This window comes from Camellia sinensis, chromosome 4, assembly GCF_055761805.1.
Source record: "Camellia sinensis isolate YWXY chromosome 4, ASM5576180v1, whole genome shotgun sequence".
In the NCBI taxonomy this organism is placed as follows: domain Eukaryota; kingdom Viridiplantae; phylum Streptophyta; class Magnoliopsida; order Ericales; family Theaceae; genus Camellia; species Camellia sinensis.
This window is the reverse complement of record NC_138964.1, coordinates 124,360,928-124,367,779: the sequence shown is the minus strand read 5'-3', so window position 1 is coordinate 124,367,779 and position 6,852 is coordinate 124,360,928. Positions and strand designations below refer to the sequence as shown.

The 6,852-nt window shown below is 33.1% G+C and overlaps 1 long non-coding RNA gene across 1 annotated transcript; it reads right to left on the bottom strand.

The window, feature by feature from the left end:
• Positions 1–984: 984 nt before the first annotated feature.
• On the bottom strand, positions 985–6,046 carry LOC114290643 (uncharacterized). The gene is made up of 5 exons (XR_014327454.1): positions 5,530–6,046; positions 3,587–3,766; positions 3,108–3,315; positions 2,396–2,932; positions 985–1,194 (listed from the first exon to the last, which is right to left on the bottom strand). It is a non-coding gene; the product is annotated as an uncharacterized LOC114290643 (long non-coding RNA).
• Between the last annotated feature and the right edge of the window lie 806 nt (positions 6,047–6,852).

The window sequence follows — 6,852 nt, the reverse complement described above, 5'->3', positions numbered from 1 at the left end:
GAATATAAGACCGACTCAACAATACAAAGTTTTTAACAAAAACTATTACTTATACAAAAATAAAAAATAAAAAAACCTATTGCAAGATCTATTTTCCCAACAAAATTGTCATTCTTAAAAATATGATGTAATAAAAATAAAGCAATTGTTTTCTCTATTTGACAAATGAACAAGTACTCAATCATCCTTAATGGCAGGACTTGAAATCCCTCATCAATTGTGAATTCACTTTTACTTGGTATATTATGAGTAAGATGAGCCAAACCATGCTTGTATGTAATGCTGTGAGACCTACCACATCATCTCCTCCATGAATTGAATTTTCTATTAAATCCTCAGCCAGAGTTCACTACAACAAGTTGGGTCTTAAATGACGATTTTTTTTTGTCTCCAAAGAGCTAATTTCGTCACTATAGATATTTGTGACGAAATATTTTCGTCACCAGTTTCGTCATTGAATGTTTGTCACTAAAAACCACTGTGACGAAAAATAATTTCGTCACCAATGAAATTAGTTCAGTGACGAAATTTTTTGTCACCAATAAAACAAGATTTTGTCGCTAAAAATTCTCATTTTCGTCACCAAATAATTATTCAGTACCATATTTATAATTTTAGTTAACAAATAAATTTGTCACAAATGTTGATCATTGATGAGGAAATAATTTCGTCACTGTAAGATGTAAAGGTGACGAAATTTTTTGTCTCCAAAAGTCATACATGGGTGACAAAATATATTTCGTCGCAAATATATTTATATACGTGACGAAATTTTTAGTCACCAAACAACAAAATCAATGAAAATTTTTTGTCACAAAAAATATTTATTAGCGACGAATAATTAATTTGTCATAATAACAAGTACAAATGACAAAAAAAAATTGTCACTAAACTTGTTCCATATTTTATATTTCAATTTCAATTAGTAGCCTTTTAAATGTACTAAGAAATCCATTAGCTATTATACATCACTCCACAAAAAAATTCACTTAAAAATTTATATTATAAATCAAAATATATCCATCAAACAAATTTAATAATAATCCATTAACTATAACAAAAAAACCATCCACAAAAAAAAATCAACACTCGATCTTGATTTGCAACTACAACTAAGTATCAGTTCAAGAAAAAAAAAATTCAACACTTGATCTTGATTTGCAAGTATGCTTCCAAACGTCATCAAAAACCAATCTGCAAAGAAAATAAACAAGAAAAACATTAACATTGTATAGACCTCTCTATCCATGTCAATACAAATTGTGTACACAATAAGTCTAGCTTAAAAAGTAGATAACATGATACAGAAAGAAAACCCACAATATGCCACATTGAGTTTCTAAAGCAGTCAATTTAAGTACTCAAATATTCAAATGCAAAATCTTATGATTGAACGGACATATTTGGAAAAATATATATATATATATATATGCCCTGAATACCAAAGTTGACACACCTATCAACTAAATTGGGATATTGAAAAAAGAATACATTGGGAAACAATAAATAATCTAGCTCACATTGCACTCAGTAAAAAAAAAATGTGATTAAATTCTGCAGAGGAACTTAATAATGTACATAAGGAGCTATGGATATAAGAAATGAACGATGCCAATAGAATTGATAGCCACATCTGACAATTCCAATGAATGCCCGAGACTAAAATGTAGTACTTATGGCATGTTAATGCAGTTCGTACTTTGTTTGATTTTCTCTTTACTCAACCATATACGAAGTCCAGAGAAGTTAAAGCAACATACGCTAATTTAAGGGTGTAATATTCCAATTTTCATTAAATATATATATCCCATTGCCAAAAAGAGTGTTTCCTCTCTTATCAAATGCAGTGATAATTATAATTTATAATTCTCTATTATAAGCAGTAAATGGGCAGATATAGGGTCCTGATTACCAATTCACCATAAACTCATTTTCCCAATCTATCGTGTGGGTTGTCCAAGTTTGAGGATGTTTGTGATGGTAAACTCTGCTAAACATTTGTATTATACATTCCACATTGATGCAGAGAATAAAGAATGTTGTGGGTGATCAAAGAACAAAGGTGGGTATATAAACATAAGGATGGATATGTTATGAATACTGGATCAATCAATATTGCATGTCGTGTAAACTCTTAATTGATGGGTTCAATACTTTGTGCCACATCAAAGTCTATGTTAGCATCCTTAATTCATGGTACTTATGTTGTAAAATAATTTTATAAATTCTAAAAATCACGGTCCCTGATCATGATCCACAAGGACTTTAATGAACATTTCCTAGTTTGTGTCGAGAAAACTTAATCTACACAATCTTTTCTCAGGTCCATAACCATAAGTGCCAGAAACAATGTGATTATAGAATTACAGTGATTGTTTCTTTATCGTGTGGTTACCTGTTCAGAAGATCCTTTGCTGGCCCGATACCAGTTGCCATCAGAATCAATGTACGTAATTGCAGTGCATTTGTCCACTGGATTAAAAGGAAGGAAATGCACTTCTGTGATGTTTGCACGTGCTTGTAGACAAAAAGATTTTTCCTTTCTTGAATAACCTACAAGTGAAAAGAAAAGAAAGAAAAAAACTAGAAACTTGAGAGCAATATATTTTTCCTCTGACCTCCTTTGGATCAGCAAGCATGTTAACAATGGCTATATCAATCGCATCCTGATGCTCTAATCTTGATGCTATGGCAGAAAGCAAGACAATCATGTCTTTGTCCATATCTTTGTTAAAAACGTATAGAAGAAATTTATCATCAAGTATGTATTAGCTTAGGGAAAATGAGACTTGATGAAGTCAGCTTTCCATACCTCAATAAGGTTTTGATCGATAGTGAGGCGATTCAGGGTAAGAGTTTTAGTTTTATCACTACGGAGGACATCCATTCCAGCCATTTCTTCAATTGCTGTCATCCTCTTCATAATGGCGCCCTTCAGGTAACAGAAGGAAAAAAAGGGAAAAATTAAAAGAATAAAGAGTTGTTATGTAGTTAGCATTGAAATTTGAGCTTAAGATTCTTCTGTTATGGCTCTTACATGAATTATTTTGAGTTTGTATTAATTATTTGTGTGTGACAAACAATGGTGCCTCAATTAGGAGCTGTACCTGTTGAGAGAGTCGATGAGAACCAATTGCGAGTGTGACAGATAATACTGTTGGCATAGCTATAGGTATTCTTCCAATCAATAGAACAAGAAGGTTATTGATTCCATCTCTGTATGAACGGAGCTGTATGGGGTACATGACAATGATTTCTAGAATCATCCCCACAACTATAAAAACAAATGCAGAAATTCCCAATGGCAGTAAGAACCTGCAGGAAAAACATTTTACATTTCTCACAATGTTTGCCAACAAGGTTTTGTTTGAAATTTTGCTGGAAACTTCAATTCTCTCATAACTTATTTATATTCAAGGAGTTTTAATTGTTAACAAGTTTTAGGTTGCCTTGTCCTGGTGTGAAATTTCTTGCATTTTACATAGTCTTAAATTACTTATGGAACTCTACTCCATGTTGCAGTATTTCTCAGTTGCCATGTACAAGGCAAGAGGCATAGCTTAACAATGATAGATTTCTTAATCACCTTCTGGAAATGACCAATACTTTCAGTGGAATCAACTAGATGTGCAGCTTTTCCAAAGAAAGAGTGAACTCCAGTTGCTATCACTACAGCTTCAATCTCACCTTGCTTACATGTTGAACCAGAAAAGACTTCATCACCTATCCTCTTGGTGATAGGAAGTGATTCTCCAGTAAGAGCCCACTGCACAAAAAAAATAAAATAAATAAATAAAATAAAATAAAAAATAAAAATAAAAATCAGATAGTAATACCACTTAACCAATCGTATAAAATTTATTTAGAATAGACAAATAAATGTGAAAGGCTACATTGGTTTAGTGCCAATAAAATGTGAAAGGCTTGTATGTATGAGATAAAAATCGATTCTCATTTAGTACAGACATAAAGAAGATTCTCATAGGATCCATGATCATGTTGAAAAGTTTGCAGCTTAGCATCTACATGACATCGTGAAAAAGAGGATCCTCATAGCATTGGTGATCATGATGAACAGTTTGCAGCTACATCATATGGTCATGGTGTAAAAAACAACTAGAGTTGTTACCATTGCAACTCTTCAATCATGTATGCGCAACCAAGATAATAAAGATTAAAAAGAACACGATTGATAAAAAAGGAAAATGAATGAACATGTCCACCAAGTTCTTCAAATAGTTTATAGCAAATCTAGTTCACTCTAGACTTGGGAAAAGCCTCGAATTCCCAAGTTCAAAAGCAACTAAAGATCCCTCATATCTTCTAGCTGACAAGAGCTTGCATAAGGAAACAAAATTGCAGTTTCTGCACCAAAACCTAATAAAATTAAGTCCGAACTATACCATTATTGATTAAAAAGGGAAAAAAGCATCACATAGTTGACTTCAATACAAGTAACCATTGGCAAATGACAGTAAAGTAAGAAATTTGAGTTCCCTATTATCTCATTAAGTAGCTGAATCCAAAAATAGAATAAATTTTAGACAGCAAAATGATGTTTCACCCTATATGAAAAACAACTATACCACGTAAACCAAGATTATGCTAGGCACAAAATTCTGCTAAAGCTATAAAGGTTAGGATCAGTTGATACCAAAAAATTAAAATAATCATGTGTAAGGGAGAGATATTACTGACATGATAGAATGGTGGTGAACTGTTCACTCCCCGTCCTTTAGAACAGCAGCAGAAACAGCCTCTCATTTCTATTCAGTTATCTCTATTGTCCACCAAAAGCTATCAGCAATTTAGTCATCATGTTCCCTCTGTTTGGCATAAGAAAATGAATGCTTAATTGTGTGGTGTATACCCATTTCGATTCAGTGGATATGGGTTCTGATACACAGTTCTTGTACCAAAAATTTGTTCTCTTTGTCGACATTTTCTACTTCTCTGTCTCCACCTACTTTTTTCCTCTTTTCGATTTCTTTAAGAGATACCTTATCAGGTATTTCAAAACTCTTGTCTTCAATTTTCTTTTTCTATTTTTATGGTAATTAAAAAATCTTACTTGTTTTAAAATCTTGCATTGTTTCTGATTTTTTTGTTTGTTGCAGATTCAAAAGAAATGACAGGTCATCAGCGGACAATTTAAACTAATCGGAGGTTTCTTCTGCAGAAAACAGTCTTAAAGATTCGATTCCTATTGAGCCAAAAACAGAGTTACAACCATGGATATACAGGGGTCGAATCCAAACAAGAAGACAAATAAATTTTCGGATGGGTTTGACCAAAAACAGACACCCGAGTTCTCTTTCAAATTCAAGTTTCCAACTTTTGAAGAATTCAATCAGAATAGGAAAGAAAATGGGGGTTCTTCAGCTTTGAAGCAGCCCCAGATACGAGCATCGCTAAGTACAAGTTCAAGCATGTTGTCAAATGTTCTAGTGTATATATATATATATAACAACAGCAACAACAGCCTCTCACAGCGAAAGGAAGGGAAGAGAGATGAGATGAGTGCCTTACCGTCGAACTAGTCTTGCCACCGAAGATATGAGTGCACCGTTTGCCTTTCACAGCAATTGATTTTGATCCTCTCTCTATTTTGAGTGCATCGTTCGGCTGTGATCCTCTCTCTATTTTGGGACACTGCCGTAAAGCTTTGAAGAACCTAGAAAGGGCTTCAGGACCACTGTGTTCGCCTTCAATCACCACAGCTATTCGGTTAATTAGCAGTCAATCAAAACAAGGTTTAAAGAACCCCTTTCCCCTTCCAACGAATTTTGGAACCCTATTTCTTGTCTCTCTCTTTCTTCTACGTTACTTTATCATTATAACCCACTAGAACCAAAGAGGCAAGAGTCAGTGTATCTTGTTAATTAAACAACAATAAAAGGATAAAAGAATTGTAAATGCCACAATAGCACTGAAAAGAGCGAAAAATCCATATTCATGGCTTTAATAACCCAAATACACATATTGGCGATCCCTAATCGAGATACATAAAATACATTTTAACATATTGGCAATCCCTAATTGAGGTACATAAAATACATTTATCTAGAATTTATATGTGCCCTTGATCTTTATTTTTTTAGTAAATTTGTTACATTTAATATTTCCCGTTAATTGCATATGAGGAAAATAACATGAACGAGTTATTAACTTAACAAATCTATATTCAAGCACTCATTTTTTCATAACTAGTCTGAAGAAATAATATATGGGACACTATGCGTCTTAGTAGTTTTCAAAATTAGGGAAAATAATGAAATTAGTTTTGAAAATTAGGAAAAACAAAGATTGAAAAAAAGAGAAATTGAGTGAGAGAGAGAGAGAGAGAGAGAGAGAGGGGATCTATACTTGAAAAGAGAAAAATAGAGAAATAATCGAATAAGCGACGTCGACGGCACTAACGATTGCTCGGAAGAGAGCACGGGTGACATCGGTGGCGGCACTGGAGGAGGAGAACGGGTGACGTTGGTGGCGGCACTGAAGGAGGAGAAGGGGGGCTAAAGGCAGAGAACATGTGTTTTGCAAGAGAGGGATGAGAAGAAAACTGAAGCACCAAAAAAAAAAGGAGGGGAATTAGTAGGTTTTTTTTTTTTATTGCCGCCAATATCACAAAGTTCTCCCTCCAAAATTGGTGATAAAATAATTTTCTCCCCCAAAATTTTAAAATGTTAAAATTATTGATGAAAAAAATATATTTTTCATCAAATAGTTTCAAAATATTTAAAATCAATTTTTTCAAAAAAAAATATTTAAAACTATTGGTGACAAAAATATATTTCTCACTAATAATTTTATAATTGGTGACAAATTTTGTTCTCACCAAAAATCTCAAAA